The following is a 10,552-nucleotide window of genomic DNA, read 5'->3' as shown; positions in this document are numbered from 1 at the left end:
AATAATATTGCATCCTAATCTATATTTATATTGAGATTGGATGAATCATATACGCTACTATTATAGCTTTAGATCAAATTAAAAAGGATGTGACTATGAATATTGCATTAATCAAAACAAATGAATAGGTAGGTTTGAATGAAAGTATGATATAAAAATAACTATAAAAAATATTTAGAAACTTAGTGCTTGATTCTACCAATGATTTAAATGTTTATAGGTAATTAACCAACTGACTACATTGACTGAAACACAAAACTGTATAATTCAATGGCCACAGAAAAATAATAATAAAGTATGACTAATAATATTTATAGATTTGACTGTTGTATAGTTAGAAATAATATATACAAAAATATTTATGTTATCAAAATCAGAAGATTGAGATAGATATTATTTGGAAAGATAAAAAAAGAACTATTGTTATTCATGCATAATTAAATATGTAAAAGATAAGATGAAAGAAAATTACTTTAGGACGATAGAGACATGTGGTTAAGAAACCTCCAACAAATGCAATAGTCAATAAAAAAATAAATGAATTAATATTAATGATATGATGAAAGATAAAAAATAAAAATAAAAAATATATTAATAAAAATTATAAATAAAAATTTAATTATTATGAACTGAACTAAGAAGTATATGACATTTAAAAGATCCATCTAATCATTCCTAAATAATTAAAACTTTTGACTTTATAATCACAATAATAAAGTCAAAATTTTTAATTATTCCTAAATGAATGCTGGTGGGCAACGCATGAGATCAGGTTTCTAATCTTACGTGGCTTGTCTGCAGGAATTGGTCACCATCAACTATTCCAATGAAAAGTTCTCTCATAAGATGTGGACTATTCTTCTGTTTTACACTTTCACATAAACATGATTGAAATTGTGATTCAATGCTCTCCTTCTTTTTCATTGGTTGCAATAATAGTGTGATCTAATTATTATTAATCAAAAGGGTCCAATGTGATTGTGATGGATGATGAACATAACATCGGACATTATTTGATCAAACTTGCAAACATCGTATATAAATTAGTTTATGTTGGGATTTCTATAATTTTTCCTAGCCTTTGTGCAACCTAAATCTAACTCTATAAAGGAAAGATAAATGATTGAACGAATAACCCCAAATAATCTATTGGTGTTACTATTATCATGAGTTTGCGATCGATTTGAAAAACTTTGAAATGAAATCTTTTATAAATACCATTGCAAATCTCTAACTTATATAATTATTATGTGGATCATTAACCTTTTAATCTTATGATTGTTTTTTCAAAAAATTATGCTAAACTTATAATTAAAAAAATATGATGAAGGTCTCAATAAGGAGAATGGATTCATTTTTAGCCAATGAGGAGATCCCCTATCGACAAACAAAAGTTTCTCTCTCTATTGTTTCTCGCACATTGGTGTTATCTACGAAGAAGACTTCAGTGACTTTGATAACTTTGTTCTTAATCATATCTATAAAGAGGACAATAGGTTAGTAAAGTAGGTGTCTAATCTAGTTATGAAGGATAAGTTTAGTTATCCCTCTAAATATCTCTCGTTTTTTCACTCAACTTAAGGAGTGATTTTTGTACCGACTTTCTTAGTAATATATTTTATTATTTTTATATAAAAAATCAGTACAAGAAATGTCAACTTCTAATATCATCAAGAAAAAGATAATTGATTGGTGTTGAAAGTACAAACATGTTCGAAATATCTAATCCCAATCTACAATCATAAAAGATTTGTCATCATTTTGAAAATGATAATTAACCTAAGCGTCAGTAGGTACATCAGAGATTAGAGATGAGAAACTTATGCATATATTAAACAAATGCTTGGATTTGAATATCAATATTATAAAAAATAGATTTAATAATTTATATTAAATTGGACTTTGACTAGTTAGGTTTAGTCTTAAAATGACTAAAATATACCTTAAAATTATTTAAATTTCAATGATATTTAATTATTTTTATTATAAATATAAATATATATATATATTATTTGTTAACTCTCAACCTTCCTATCTTTTTTCACTAGTATCCATTTTTTATTATAAAACTATTTAAATATTTTTATTTTTATTAATTATAGAATATATTAATTTTTAAAAATTATTACCGACTTAGTTTCATAAATATTCAACCCGATTTTGATAATTAAATATAGATACTTAATATATAATTTTTAAGTAGATATGGATTTCAATGAAATATAAATAAAGGATGTATTTAGTGCACTAGACTCTCGCTGCAGAATTTGGAAAGGGTTATATACACAATCTTACCCTTAATTTTGATATATCAATGAGATATATATACATATATATACATATATACATATATATATATACATATATACATATATATACATATATATACACATATATATATATATATAGATTAAAATTAAATTATGACATATCAATCATATTTCTCAAATAAAAAATATAAAAATATAAAAAAAATAAGACAGAGAATAAATACACATGAAAAAAATACCAATTATTTTTTTATCACTATATAAATTTATTTGGATGGCATCCCATCTCCTCTCCCTTGCTCTAGAAGTTCTCTCTCTCTCCCTTTCTCTCTCTCTCTCTCTCTCTAATTGCCATGTTCTGAAGAAGATTTTATATTAAAAATTACACTGCTAGAGATCTCTTATATTGGATAATTAACGAGTACTGTTGGTCTTACCAGCTACTTTAAGATCAAAGATTAGTTAGGTCAACATAAATAGCATGGTTACTCTGGATCAATCACAGAACAGCTTTTGTACATAGCCAAAGCTTCTTTATCTTATAGGAGATAACCAGAGCAAGCATATTCACTTTTTTATGCCCCAAAGTATCTTGAATTATGCGCTCATTCACTTAAAATCTAGACAAAGCAGGTGTATTTTCCAATGTGTCAAGCACTTATTTTTCTTAATTATTTAGACACCAATAGAGGATTCAAGATTAATTTACATGATTTCGGGAGACCTTAAACTCTTTGTGACTTTACTTTGTGTTATCACGGGAGAAAATTTGATGCTACTCTACAGGATTGTATAAAGAAGAAAATAATGATCATGCCATAGTGCAAAAAATATTATATTATCTCTTCATTCAACCTAAATTATAGGTTTCGGTGAAAATAATATTTGATGATAATGTGTACTGTACATGCAAAGTACAAGAAATATGATGGGTTAATTGATCCATCAATTTTATCTGACCTAAATTATTAATAATATATTCATCAAATCTTTATAAAATAATCAACTATAGATCATGCCCTAATCCTCCCTAACTATTTGCATTGATCGAGAATCATTCTCACAGAAATTGCAATAAAGGGTTTCTGAGAGTTAGAATGTTGAAAACCGAGTGAGCTTCTGCATGTACATAAAATTATAAACCTTGCAATCCAAACAAGGATCGCTATCCATTATTATAGTTAAAAGATTACCCTGCTTCTTGGAATCTTGTCACCTTTCCGTATAAGCCAACACCAACCCAATATGTGCGGTTCACTAAGCACCAGAGAGAAGCCACTCGTAGCATATTATGCTTGCTGACGATGCCGTTGGTGGGAACAAGACAATTCATCATCAAATCCTTCTCAGACTCGCAATGTTACTAAGCACAAACATTCCCTGAAAGACAGCATTATTGTTAGAATAGTAATACAAAAATCTAACTCTGGTTAAACCAAAAACATGTAATATAAATCAAAACAAAATAGAAAGTTAAGAGAAAAAAAATTAAGAGATGTGTTAGCACTACCTTAAATGTTTTCCTCGATCTGGTACCATCATCCGATCCGATGAGAAACTACTTAGGATACAATGTTATAAATTGTTCAAAATTTAAAAAAAATTAAATATTTATTTGAAAAGATGATTTTTTTTTAGTTATTTTGGTAGTTATTTATCAAATATTATGTCTTTTTGAGAAAAATATCTATAAATAGGTATTTGAGGGTAAATAATGATACATCTCTTTCAAACTCTTCTTCTTTACTCTCCAAATGATTGAATTAGACATTTTCTAATTCCTCTTTGAAGATTCTTTATTGTTTGCTCAATACAAATCTTCTAAAGGCTTGTCATATCCATTAAAACTATTTGCATCAAACCCATAGCAATCTTATTGAGAAGAGGGCATAAATATCGTTTTTAGGAAAGTGTTTATACACGTTTCAAGCCTAAATATATTTCCTATAATATTCTTGATCTTGTGTTTGTTATTTGTTTCCATAGTGTTTTCATCCTCTTCTTTGTCGTATTTTTTCAGCAATCTAAAAATGATATTTTGTGAGTTTATACAAATTCACCATGGAAGCCACAAATACCATCAAATTATTGAATCAAGATTTTGTTCGTTTGAATCGTTTTAATGGAACGAATTTTACCCATTGGCAAGACAAGATGAAGTTCATGTTGACTGCTTTGAAGATCTTCTATATGCTTGATCCAAATCTTCAACCAATTCCTGATCCAACCAATGATGACACCGATAAAGTCAAGGCTAAACAAAACAAGAGAAATGAAGATGAAGTCATGTGTAGAGGACACATTTTCAATGCTCTTTCGGATCGGCTTTATGATCTTTATACGGTGAACCATCTGCAAAAGTAATTTGGAATGCTTTGGAATTCAAGTATCATGCCTGTTAGGATCGAGAGCACTAAGAGGGGGGGGGGGTGAATTAGTGCAGCGGAAATCTTACAGCGATTAAAAACCAAAAGCTGCGTTCGTTCAAAAACTATTATGATGCAAAAGCAAATTCTCAGTTTGTATCTAAGTGCAGTTTGCGTCTAAGCGCAGATTGCGTCTAAGCGCAGCTTTGCGTCTAAGCGCAGATTACGTCTAAGCGCAGTTTTGCGTCTAAGCGCAGTTTACGTCTAAACTCAGATTTACGTCTAAACGCAGTTTTACGTCTAAACGCAGATTTACGTCTAAACGCAGATTTACGTCTAAACGCAGATTTACGTCTAAACGTAGTTTTACGTCTAAACGCAGATTTACGTCTAAACTCAGATTTACGTCTTAAACTCAGATTTACGTCTAAACGCAGATTTACGTCTAAACGCAGTTTTACGTCTAGACGCAGATTTACGTCTAAACTTTGAAACTTGTTTGTATACTCGCAGAAGGCAGTATGCAGTTGAAATCAAGACGTAAACGTGAACTGAAATCTGATGATTGAGCGGGGAAAGCCGATTTACGTCTGAATGCAGTTTTACGTCTAAATGCTGAAACTCGTTCGTAAAATCGTAGAGGAAAGTTTGCAGTTATCAATAGGATCAAAATGTGAGTGTAAACTGCAAAGAAACTCGTTCGTAAAAGCACGGAAGACAGTTCTGCAGAATCAAACGTAAACGTAAACAGTAATGTATGAAAAATACGAATTTACGTCTGAATGCAGATTCGGAAGAACAGCACTTAGAACTTGTTCGTGGAAGCGCAGAGAGCAGTAGCAATGAAGGAGGTTTGCAGTAATGATAAAGTGCTCGAAAATAAACGCAAACCAGAGATTTAGAGTGGTTCGGTCAGCCTTGACCTACTCCACTTTTGGCTTCCTCCACCGACGAGGTTGCCGACGTCAACTAGGTGCCTTCCTTCAATGGGCGAAGGCTAACTGCCCTTTTACAGTTTCTCTCCTTTTGACAGGCTTAGGAGACAACCTTTACAGACCTTTCTCTCCTCACTTTACAATTGAAAACTTCAAGAACAGAAGGAGGAGACTTAAAGGCTTTACAACACTTTTGAGCTCTTAGAATCACAGAAAAGATCAAGATTTCGGTATAGGTCTGTATCTTTTCAGTGCTGAATGGGTGGGGTATTTATAGGCCCCAACCCAATTCAAAATTCGAGCTCAAAACGATCAAATCGATCAAATCCCAGAATTCTGGGATCAGGCGGTTGCACCTCTCGACTGGAGAGGTGGCACCGCCTGGCAGAGCTCGAAGACTGAGCTCTGCCGATTGCTTTTCTCTGCCAGAGCTCGAAGACTGAGCTCGATGGTTGCATCACCTGGCAGAGCTCGAAGACTGAGCTTGGTGATTGCATCACCTGGCAGAGCTCGAAACTGAGCTCGGTGGTTGCATCACCTGGCAGAGCTCCAAGCTGAGCTCAGGCTGATCCACCTCTCTGCCAAAGCTCGAAGACTGAGCTTGGTGAATGCATCACCTGGCAGAGCTCGAGACTGAGCTCAGGCTGATGCACCAATCTGCCAGAGCTCGAAGACTGAGCTCGGTGGTTGCATCGCCTGGCAGAGCTCGGAACTTGAGCTCTGGCGGTGCAACCTCTTGGCTGGGGCGGTTGCACCTCCCAGCCTCGCAGCCCTGGCGGTTGCACCTCCTGGCTGGGGCGGTTGCACCTCCCAACCCTGGCGGTGGCACCTCCAGGCTGGAGAGGTGGCACCTCTTCACTATTCCAGCTCACTTGGTTTGGCTCCAAACTTGGTCCAAACCAGTCCGAACTTGGGCCTAATTGGCCCCTACTTGGGTTATAGGATTAACACCTAATCCTAACCCTAATTAACGTGCTAACTATGAATTTAAAGACATTTTCTAAGCTATTACAAAGTCCGCAAGTCAAGACTTCTTCTAGCGAGCTTCCGGCAAACTTCCGGCGGTCTTCCGATGAACTCTCGGAAACCATTCTGCGGACTCCCGGCAAGCTCCTAGACTTCACGATTTGTTCTTAGCGAGTTCCAACGAGCTTCTTCGGCAAGCTCCGATCTTTCTCGGCGAGCTCCGCGAACTCCCAACGAATCTTCGGACTTCCGTCGAACTCTCGAACTCGCAACAAATCCATCGCGCTTGACTCCGACACTTTGTTTCGCTTTATGTCTTCATCGTTATCATAGTTAATCCTGCACAACAAAACAAAACTTCAATCGAGACAATTAATCCTAAGCAATTAACCAAGTTGTCCGACATGTCATTGGTCCCTCGACGCTTCGTCCGATTCTTCGGCGCATCGTCCTCTCGTGCAGCCTATTGCCCAATCGGCCAGTTGACTCCGCAACTCCGATATCCTTGGCACAATACCCGCTCTTCTTGGCCCGATGCCCGAGTTCACGGCCCGAAGCCTTCTGTCGATACGTCGACCGATCCACCGGCCCGACGTCCAATCTTCTGACATGTTCCTTCGGCACAACATGATTATCCTGCTTTAATTGTCTCATCCTGATCGAAGCATCCTGCGTCACTCAAAACGCAGATTAAATCATAAACATATATCAAGTAGTTTCATCATCAAAATACGAGATTCAACAATCTCCCCCTTTTTGATGATGACAACCACTTGATGACGGAGTTAAACTTAACTCCCGGAGTTTAAACAAACTCCCCCTATCAATATGCCATATTGATAGAACCTTGAATTCAAACTGAATTCAAGTCATTGCAATATTCATCATGGATACTTGCAATACGTCAACATGAACATATGCATAAACTTATGCATCACATGTCATGTCATCAACATACTTTCATCAACATACTTCTCCCCCTTTGTCATCAACAAAAAGGAGAAGTATCACAATCAAGTGTTTGTGTGTGATATTGGTTCAACTCATTGCATGAAAATCATAATATCAAGTTTTATCATCATGCAAGTTTGCTAATATCAAATACCAACATGAAAAATTGCGATGTAGGCTTTTGATATCATAATGCAAACATTTCAAGTGTTTATCAATTATAGCATTTCATCACATGGTAGGATATCAACGCGTAAAATTACGATACAAGTTCTTGATATCTTAACGCATGATGAAAACATGGCATAATACAAGTTTGGCAATCATAGCATCAATTCATATATCTCTTAATGATGCAAGTATTGCAAATATGGCAATCATATCAATTCATATATCTCTTGATGATGCAAGCCTAGCATCAGTGTTCATAGCATCAATTCATATATTTCTCCCCCTTTGTCATCAACAAAACGGAGAACGATATAAGCAAATTTTAAGCATAAGTGCTTGTTGTTATGTATGTGAAATAAATCCTTGCAAGTAAAACACTTTCATCCATATTCATCAAATCCATTTCTCAAAAAATATTTTTCACATGATGTGTGTATGAGAGATGTATTTGCTAGTCAATTACATATGTCAAAAATCAATGATATGAACTAAACTTGATATGGCATATGCTTGTTAAGTTTGGAAGAGAGTGAACTTGATATGTTAGACTCAAGAGAATCCGAAAATGAAATTTGAGTCTTTCTTCCATTCGAACAAGGTTTTGCTATAGATATTCAATTACAATCAAGAAGGTTCGAAAAATAATTTTAACACGTTCAATCATTAAGACGTATTTTTGCCATTGTTTTTCAAATTCAATCATAAAGATAAGACATACTCATCATCATGATAGTATGATAGCAGGTTTACCATATACAAGCTAGCAAAAAATTTGTACATTTTAAGGCCCGCAAGCTAGCAATTTTGAGATGTTCAAGAAAGCAACTCTTGCTTCTTGATATATGCAAATTTGTCAAGTTTTGCTAGATGTGCAAGTTAGCATTTTTGCCTCTTGAGATAGGCAAGCTAGCAATCAAGTTTTTTCATCTTCTTGACTTGTACAAGCTAGCTATCTCCCCCTTTGTCATTGTCAACAAGGGAAAAACCCTTTACATCAATTTCTAAATCATGACAAAGGTAAGTAATCATTCTTATTTGTGCATCATTATAGTTTCAATGCACAAATTTATTACATTTCAAAAAATTTATGCATGATACCGAAAAATCAATCATCATCATGAGCATATCAAACATGATATTCAAGCATTCATGATACATCATTTTGGCAGCATGATCATAGATATTCAAACGATGGTATCTAGAATTCATTACATCCTATTATGCATGATCATTAACTCCTCATTTGTATTTCATGCATTATTTCATTTCATCTCATAAGGAATATCAAGAAGAGTTATTGGATGATGAGATAAATATTTTATGAATACACAGAATATCATAAGTGTTTCATGTATTCATATTATCACATGAAGCATATTATCATTTTTAAGATTCATAACATGAATAACGTTATTACTATTTCATCAAAATTAGTTTCGAGATTCACATAATATCATGAAATCATTAATCTCGATAAAATGGGAAAAATATTTTCTTTTTAAGTGATTCTTTTAACACATCATAAAAAAGAAAAACTCATTCATAATTCAAGTGATTTACAAGATATCATAAATGAATTTATCACTTGTATTTCACCAAAATCGAGAACTCTAGAGTTAGAAAAATGATTGAAGCATTTAATCTGATTGAAGAATGATTCATATTTAAAGTGTAGCATTTGTCAAATCTGAAATCATCAAGTATAACTTTAATATTTTCATTGCAACATTAAGCAAGGTTTCATTGAAGATAATTTTGAATGATTCTTATAAATGCCTAAAACTTCTTTAATTTTAATTTATGATTGACTTTATAATAGCATGCTCAAATCTTTATTCTTATGTCAAAACCATACATTATATTTAATAAACAAAGACAATGAAAAATATCAAGCCTTCCAGACAAAAGCCATGTATCGTCATTGAAAAGCAATATGAAAATCATCAAAATATACATTCTTGCTTCTCAAGCACATAAGATTAATCTCACTAGGTGTAAAATCATTAGATTTCTATCTTGCATTAACATAAGACATGCAATTTTCATTATCATTTTCAAGATTACAAGCATGATCATATTTTTGCATTTTCATTGTTAAATTATTAAAAATATAATTTTCAACAAAATTTAAAGAAAAAGAAAAGTGCATCATGAAAAGCATCATGTAATTTCGAAGTAAATTAGGGGGATTTCGATTACCTCATCATTGTAGGCTGTTAAGGCGTAGTTTGCCGCCTTGCTTTTGTTGACTTTCTCTTCTTCGGAGGAGCTCGATTCATCCCAATTTTTGTTCTTCTTCTTGCGTTTAAAGCAAGTAGTTCCATTCTTTTTGCTTTTTAATTTTCGTTTCATTTTAAGTTCACCATCACTTGAGCTTATGCTCGAGTGGTCTTCAAATGTTCTATGTCCCAAATCCTTCCTGTTCTTTGGAAGGTTGGTTTGTTCATCATTGTCCTCATCACTTGAGTCATCGCTCAAGTGGCATTCATTTGTCCAGAGTTCCAAATCCTTCCTGTTCTTTGGAAGGTGGTTCTCAAGTTCTTCACGTGCATTGCACGTCATTTCATATGTGATCAATGAACCAATTAGTTCTTCAAGTGGAAAATGGTTCAAGTTTTTCGATTCTTGAATAGCAGTTACTTTTGAATCCCAAGTTTTAGAAAGTGAGCGCAAAACTTTGTTAACGAGTTCAAAATCCGAAAAGCTTTTACCAAGTGATTTTAAACCGTTGACGACATCCGTAAAACGGGTGTACATGTCAACAACGGTTTCGCTTGGTTTCATATGAAAAAGCTCGAAATCAAGCAGTAGAATATTAACTTTCGAGTCTTTGACTCTACTAGTTCCCTCGTGCGTGATTTCAAGAGTGCGCCAAATATCGAAAGCCGTTTCA

This window comes from Musa acuminata, chromosome BXJ1-5, assembly GCF_036884655.1.
Source record: "Musa acuminata AAA Group cultivar baxijiao chromosome BXJ1-5, Cavendish_Baxijiao_AAA, whole genome shotgun sequence".
Taxonomy (NCBI): domain Eukaryota; kingdom Viridiplantae; phylum Streptophyta; class Magnoliopsida; order Zingiberales; family Musaceae; genus Musa; species Musa acuminata.
Note: the sequence above shows the minus strand (reverse complement) of the source record.